At 36.6% G+C, this 8475-nt stretch overlaps 1 long non-coding RNA gene across 2 annotated transcripts; it reads left to right on the forward strand.

Moving 5' to 3' along the window:
• The first annotated feature begins 3728 nt into the window (after window positions 1–3728).
• Window positions 3729–5123, forward strand: LOC127810257 (uncharacterized). 2 transcript variants are annotated; one of them, XR_008025395.1, is made up of 2 exons: window positions 3729–4844; window positions 4955–5123. It is a non-coding gene; the product is annotated as an uncharacterized LOC127810257 (long non-coding RNA). The 2 variants fall into 2 exon arrangements; XR_008025394.1 differs by having other exon boundaries at window positions 3729–4827.
• Window positions 5124–8475: the final 3352 nt, after the last annotated feature.

Below are 8475 nucleotides of genomic sequence, written 5' to 3' on the forward strand. Positions count from 1 at the left end.
TAAATAAACTAAATTAGGAGAAGACAAGACAAAATATAATGATTCAAGTTTGCACCATAGTTCAATAGGGGTATTCATTCCATCAACTTTACGAATAATATTATCACCAAGATGTAAGAAAATAAGATTAAATACTTCTCCCCTTACCTCATTAGTTCTAGACAATTGATCTGCCGACCATTTTCTGTCGTCGAGCTCAAGTGCGATAAACACTTTGTGATGAGAGAGCAAGACTCTTATCTTCTTTTTCTAACTACCGAAGTCATTTTTTTTTGTCAAATGTACTGATTTCAAATCGGGTTGATGTCATCTTTGCTTTACACAAAGGAACCCTAAAACCATAGACGCTGATAGAGACTCTCACAGTAAACACTCAACTGACAGAGACTCACAGCAAACCCTAGCGTCTCAAACCAACACAAGCAAAGCAAAAAAAATATGACTCAGAAGTTGAAATAGCACAGACTCTAACAAACCCTAATCGTGAATACCATAGAAATGGCTCTGATACCAATGTTAGGTCGAGACAACTCTGGGCTAAAACTCAAAACAGTAAACAAATAGAGCCAACAAACATTCACAGAGGTTTCGATACTGTAAGCATGCAAATAAACAAGAAATAGAAATAGAATATACACAGAACGCAAGCGATTTTTTACCATGGTTCACCCGTTAATGAGGGTTACGTCCACGTTGAGCTCCGGCAAAGAGAGCTCATTGCACTATCGGGAAAAAATTCGATTACGGCCTCAATATACACAATCTCACTCTCTAATCTCATTGTACAGAATAACTCTCAAATCAAATTGGCCCCCATAACCACATAAACTACAGATTAGAGGCACAAATCCTAGAGAGAAAAAGCATGCGTATCAACTATACAGAGAGAAAGAAAAGTAGAGAACTGAATCAACAAACCCTAAACAAGGCAGATAATCGGAGGTAGTGCACTGCACATCTCGATACGACTGTAGAGGATATAAAGGGGAAACCAGCGGTGCAGATCAAGACGTATAGAGGCAGCATTGATGATCGAGGAAGCAACAGGAAAAACGGTAGGGAAAGTTGCCGTTTTGGCCATCCGCTCCAAGGCCCAAAACCCCGCCATTTTGGGCAGCCAGGAGGGTTTCTAAAAGATCCTCCTTCCCCTCCGTTAAACGTTGCTATTTTGAATCTTCACATAAATACAACATCTTAGTTTATGATTATCAAAATGAATTTGCAATAAAATATATTTTAAATCAAAAGAAATCATTTTTGAATGCATTCAAGATCATCTGTAGACAAGCAATGAAAAAATGCACGAAATTGTCAATAGTCCTTTAGGATTCTATTGATAGTTAGAAAGCATGTTTTTAGTATGTCTTGAAACTGTCGACAGTTTGGAGAGCATCTATCAATAGTCAGTATATGTGCAAAGGCATCTGTCGACAGTTTTTATGAATCTGTCGACTAAGTCTTTAATTTTAATTAGAAACTGTCAACTAACCCTTATTTTTTGTTGACAGTTTGTATGCAGAAAGTAAATAACGGCTAGTTTTCATACTCCAACGACTATAAATGACTATATTTCTCATGAAGCTCTTTGGATACTTATAAATACAAGTCAAGGATGATTTTGAAGAGGCTAATGGGTGGGAATGAAGTGAAGTGAGCTTGCAAAATTTATTCATCTTCTCAATTGTGCTTGAGTTTTATTTTTCTCTCAAAAAGGTTTTGTGTATCATATTGTAAAATTAGTTTCAAGCCTTTGTATCTTATTTGAGAGACATTGTAACTAAGAGTGTATACTCTTAGAACCTCTCTATTAAACATTTCTTGTATTTCCTAACTTGTGTAGCTAGAGGGCCCACTTGTGTAAGTAGGAGGTTGTATTTCTTAGTCTTGGACTAGAGGGCCTACTTGGGTTCAAGTAGAAGGTTATAGTGGATTGGTTTACAAAATTCTTAGTGAGGAGTTAAGGTAGTGGATTAGACTTGGTTTAAATCAAACCACTATAAATCCTTTGTGAACTTCTCTTGCTTGTGTTATTTGGTTTGTTTATCATTGCTAGCATTTCAATATCCTCACTTGCATTGAATTTTTATTTTCCATCAAAAGGATTTCAAGTTTTAAACAAAATTTTAAATTACCCAATTCATCCCCTCTCTTGGGTGTGGACTATCCCACAGTTGTTCAGTGAGCTTATGCCATTGAATGTGATATGAATGAATTGAAGATGACTCAAGCACCTTTGGAAGGGACGGGTACTTTTCAGGACTATAGTAATAATAAAAAAAGGAAATGGGAAGCAAGTCAGAGTAGAGACACCAAGGAAGTCCCGACATGCATTCTTTGTGGCAAGAAGCATAAGAAGCCATGCCATTGAGGTAAAGGGGTTTGTTATCATTGTGGCAGATGGGACATATGCGGAGAAACTGTCCTTGGAGTTCGGATGTGGCGCGTAGTCAGGAGGTGACTTGTTTCAGATGTGGTCGAAAGGGCCACAAAATAAATGAATGTTCATAGCCATCTCAGTATGGAAGGCCGAGGCCAGAAGATCAGGGTCAGAGACCGGGTCAGAGGCTGGCAGTACCTAGGGTGCTGGGAATAGTTTCCCAATTGGTGTTGCCATCCACACAACACCCCATTGCTATTGATAGACCTCCTAGGCAAGGAAGAGTATTTGCTCTGTCAACAATAGATGCGAATGTCCAAGGTATTCTCTTTTCATGTGATATGGTGATTGTGTGCTTTTTGATTTAGGTTCTGCATAATCTTTTAGTGCCCGCATGTTGTATGCAATCTTGCCCATCCCTCAGTCATTTGATTAAGTAGATGAGAATTTGAGGGACCAAATTTGTTTAAGGAATGAAGAAATTGTAGCGACCCATTATTAGATCTAGATCACATTAAATATAATTGGTGTGTAACAAGTAATATAAATAAAATAAAATAATAAAATAATAAAGTAAGGAAAGTGAAGACAATTAGGAAGTGTGATGGCCGTGCATATATTGAGGTGATATATTTATATTATACCATATATTATCCTTTATCTATAGTTAATAGATACTATATTAATAATATATGTTATATTAAGTTAATACGTATATTATGTATTAGATGAGTAAGTGGATAAGAATGTAATAGAAGTTGGAAGTTTCCAGCGTTTTCTGGCCGCCCCGGGGGGAGGGGGTCTTCTTCTCCAATCTTCTACATTTTTCCGGGTGCCGGGGGGCGGTCTTCTCCAATTTTCTACATTTTTCCATGTGTGTGTGGCCCACCTGCTTTAAATATAATATATATATACAAGAGAAAAGTGATAGGTCGGGGGGAAGTTTGTAAAAAGCAGCAACGTGGGTCTTTACCTTCGCATCCACCCGTTTCTTCTTCGAAATTTTCAGGAGAGCAGGCTGTCTTCTTCTTTCCAACAACTTGTTTGTTACCTACTTCTTTTGTTTTGTGTGGCCCAGCTGTAGAGTTCCTCACGGTCAGCCTTCTTTACCTCCATAGCCTCACTTCCAGCAAGCGTCAAAGGAGACTGAGGCAAGTTCTTTAACTTATTTTTTCATTTTAGAAAGCTTGTCCCCTCGTTTCTAAATTTTCTATTCTTGTGTTCTTAATTTTCGGACAGACTGACCTAACTGTATTCTTTGACATATAACTCTTTGTATTTGCATCCAATTTGAGATCCACTTTTTGTATTTGAAACTTGAAATCCTAGGTTTTGTTTGAACATATTATTGAGGTTATTTGACTGAGTTTTGAGCTCATAAGGGCCTCGTGAATCTCTACTTGAATCTCGAATTTCAACTGTTCTCGCATAATCTGACCATACTCCGGTTTTTGGGACATAACTTTCTATGACAATATCCAATCATAGATCCATTTGTTGTATTACAAACTAGACTTGAGGGGTTTCACTTTGATATATGTCTTGAATCATTTGGCTTTGATTTGAACCCGTAACAACCTGCTAATCTTCGCCCAAAAAATCTAAAATTTTGCTTATTGAATTCCTTTTGTTTGGCTATTCTTCCTAAGCTTGATATCACGACTCTTGCCTATTCTATCATTTGTTAACCTTGTTGTCTTCCTTGAATATTTGATGAATATTTTTCAAAAAGCCCAATAGAATATGGTTCACCATATATTTTTAAAAGAATGATGTACCTTGTCATAGTAAACCTTGTTTGCCAAGATAACCAAGTGGTATTAAACATTGACATGGTTGGTTGTCAGTGGGCATATTTGTTTATTTTATGTTAAGATTGATTATAGGAGAAGCCTATGTTAATTGTGCATGCATGGGCAGGGGTGATGTGCATCATTTGTATGGTTTAATCAGGATATGTGGTCATGGGTGTGCAATTGTGCATGAGATGTATGTTTATTTGTGTGGATGATGTGGTCGTGTTCAAATTATACATGCAGTAGCATGGCTATGTATATATGAGCATTTATGTGTAGCATTTACATTATACTCGCCTGGTGGTGGCCAGCGCGTGGAGATAGTATACTCGCTTTATGCATGGACATTATACTCTCCTGGTGGTGACCGTCGCGTGGAGATAGTATACTCACTTTATGCGTGGACATTATACTCTCCTGGTGGTGACCAGCGCATGGAGATACTAGACTCATCATACTCGCCTCATTTAAATTAGTGCGTGGGGGAACTTTGGTCCATAGTTATTGTTTATGTGATGTTTGGGGCCGTAGGGACCAGTGTGATTTATGTAGGCCATGGGCCGAATATGTATACATATGCGTGTCTATATCGTTGTGTGTTGTGATGAAGCATAGCATTGGTGTGGTTAAGGTAAATCAATAATTCCTTCGCAGGTAAGATATTTCATAATGTGAGTAATCCCATTGCTTGCTTTGTATCATTTTATTGGCTCCCTTACTTTTCTTTAAAATTATACTTGTTGAGTCTTGTGGCTTATATTTGTATTTTTCACCATTCTAGGTAAGGGCAAGGGAGCAACTGAAAGGGGTCCTAGCAGAGTCGATAGGTAGACATGTGTGCTAGGGCACTCTCAACTCAAAAGATCTTGGGGTTCTTTTGTTAAGTCGATGTATACATTGTATTCCTCAAATGTTGTATGTGACCCAATGAAAAGATGAATGTTTTGATATGATAACGTATTCCATGTTTGTCTTGGGCTTTTTGGTGAATGAACGATCAATTGAAAATTTGTGTTTGGGTTAAGATTTCATTCCGCTTATGTGAATGTGAAATTTCTTATCATCTCTTATCGCTTCCTCTCATGGGCTTCTTGGGTATTGATTTCGTTCGGGGGAGGGGTGTTACAGGTAATATGACAATGGAATGTGTGTTCTATAAAGATTTGTCATATTAGTCGAGATTGATTTTAGATTTGATTATATGACGAGATTAAGATATTTGACCTGCTGACTATGATCTCATATTTTATCGGGATATAGGATGATGGAAGGACTGTATTGCATGGTATTATAGTAAAAGATTCATAATACCAATTTTACATTAAATTGGGTAATCATGACATATTGTTAGATGTTACTCATGATTTATAAGAATTAATAATTGATTAATTATTGTTGTCAATTTAATTGTAAACCCAGAAAGTCCAATCGAATAAAAAATCACTTTCAAATAGAAGAATAATAAATTAGTAATTATGTAATTACTAATTATGGTACATTTATTTAGTAGATAAATAATAATCATTAAATGATTATATTATGAATATAATTATTTAATTATTAATAATTGGATCAGGCTTTTGCTAGCACATTAAACCTGGCCCAATAACACCTAGAGTTTTCAATGGTGCTCTATAAATAAGACTATAAACCTTGAATTAGTATTAAGTGAATCCAGATTCAGTCAGAAAAATTTATGCTTCTTCTTTTGAGACTCTTGGACCAAAATGGTTTCGAGTGGATTGACTCGGCATCCTACACATGGAGAATTTTACAGTGGTAACCAAATAGTGAAATCGAATTTCGTCAATAGGAATTCTTCTGTCTAGTTTTTGATTTTGTAAATTATATTTTCTGAAAAACATAAGTAAAAAATATTTTTTATTCCATTGTGCATGATAAGATTTATGTTTTCTAACATTAAAGGAGGTCTTTTATATACTTTTATTAACTAATTAAAAAATCCTCATTATTTTGCCCAATTTATAAAATATTTTAATTCACTCATCATACTCATTTCAAATTCACTTTGCATAAGTTTGAAAAAATCATCACAAAGGTTTTTATTCGAGTCTTCAACATATATTTGTACAAGTAAAATATCCTCAGCATGCTTTTTAATAAAAATGATTGTATCTACATTTTCTCTTTTGAAGCCTTTTTCTAATGAGAGTGAACTCAATCTAAGCTTTAGGAGCTTGTTTAAACCATAAAAGATTTGGAAATCTTGAAAACATGGTTCTCATATAGGGGTTTTTCAAAACTAGGACTCCTTATTTATATAATCGTTCAAAAAGACACTTTTTACATCCATTGTTGTATGGATACAATAATTAAATTTGTTTGTCTTAGGAAACAACCCAACAAAGTTTGGAGAGGGAGTTAGGAGTAAGGTCTGTGTCAGCAAGTGGCGGTAGCAATCATCTAGCTAGAGAATGGCTCAATTTGCTGTCTAGAAGAGCAGAGTTCACAGGACTAGGCTCAATCCATTATCCTGAAGAATAGATGAATGCCCTGAGTCTTCGGAAGCTTGGTATTGAAGAGTTTTCAAGAGAATGGGTCCCCAAAGGCTATGGGTCTTCGGCTGGATAGTCTTCAAATGACTAGTCTTAGGGAGAGTTGAGGAGTCTTCGAGAGGTGCTATGCCGTGTTGTCCCTGAATAAGTCTATAGCACAAAAATAGTTAGAAGGCATATAGGGAACTCTCCTGCGTGGGGCCTTCGATGCCAAAGTCAAACGATGTCATGATGCAGAATGCATGATGAGTATAGGTTATATGTGAAGCTTCGGATGTGTGTCTTCGGGTGGGTATATTCAAATGAGTTTTATTATGGGGTGCCATAGAAAATTCTAAAAAAATCCTAAGTTCTGAGAGTGTCCTACTAACATCACCCTAGAGGAGTTTTCGGGATGGGAGTCCTCAGGGCCTCTAGAGAGCCATCCGGGATAGTTTAGCCTTTTCACCTGCATAGTCTGAAGACTCTATAAGAGTCTCCTGGACACAAGTTACCCAGTAGGCTCGAAAAGTTCTCTGAGACCGCCTAGAGACATTCATTGGGGCACTTTTGTAACACCCGAGATTTTGATTCAAATATGTAATATCCAAAATTTAATATAAAGGTTGAATGTTGCAATAAAGTGTTTTAGGACCTAAAAAAAAATATCATAACTTGTAATAAAAATAGCCTGTCTCCAACGAATGGGAATATTAGCAATGATGAATTCTTATTCAAGAAGGCTTAGGATTAGCTTGTTTGAGAATTTTCCCTAAAGTCTTTGTAATGATGAGCTTTACCCCAAAAGTCTGGAATTGTAAAACTTGGAAGAATTCTATTGGCTCACCAAAGCAAATGGATAAGAAGGGTTGTCTTGGAAGCCACGTTAGGAGCAATTAAAGGCATGAGATTGGAAGAATGAAAGGCTTCTAAAGGAAGGAAGAATCAAGTGAAAGAATTTCAAAATAAGCCATCATTACTAGGGAAGAAAAGTAAATAAATTAAAGGCTTGTTTGAGAAGCCTTAAGATGGTAGAATAGTATTGGATGATTTTACATCAAAAGTCTTGGAATGGATTAACTTGGAAGACTTGACTTGGGAGACTAATTGACATAAGGAAGGCTTATTGAAGAAGCCTTGAGGTGGTAAAGTGTTATTGGATGATTTGTATTCAAAAGTCTTAAACCATGATTACACTCATTCCTTAATTCAAAAGTAAATGGAGTTGGAAACATGTTATTGGCTTGCTAAAAGATAAGGATAAGATGGGTTGAATAAAGGGTCACGTAAGGGGAAAATGGAAGGAATGGATTGGGAGAGGGAAAAGCTTCTAGGATAAGCATGGAATCAAGGTAAGTTTTTCAAACATAGTAATCATGGCTAGGATAGAAAATTAACCAAATGTGATCTTGAAGCTTGGAGGTAAAAGGACTATAAAAGGGGTGGAGAGTTGGACCACGTAGAAGGAAAAATAAAAGAGGAAAAGCAAGAGAAGAAGAAACCAAAGAAGAAGGCAAGAGAAGCCAATGGGGAGACCAGATTGAAAATTGCCAAAAACAAAGAAGAAAGCTAAAAGGTAAGTCACTTTTCTTTCTGTAAGATCATAGTACACTGAAAGGGGAATGCATAGTTTCAAACGACACTCAAATCGGAGTTAAAATGAGAGAGTTATGGCCGTTTTAATTTTGGGTTGCAAAAATAGGGAAGGGGGTAGCGCGTGGCCACCCTTTCGAGGGCCCGTAAGGACGCATCCGACCTCCGTTAAGCCTGAAATTCTCACCGTTGTTCTCCTATTTTAATTACCTAC

This window comes from Diospyros lotus, chromosome 9 (assembly GCF_014633365.1).
Source record: "Diospyros lotus cultivar Yz01 chromosome 9, ASM1463336v1, whole genome shotgun sequence".
Classification (NCBI taxonomy): Eukaryota; Viridiplantae; Streptophyta; class Magnoliopsida; order Ericales; family Ebenaceae; genus Diospyros; species Diospyros lotus.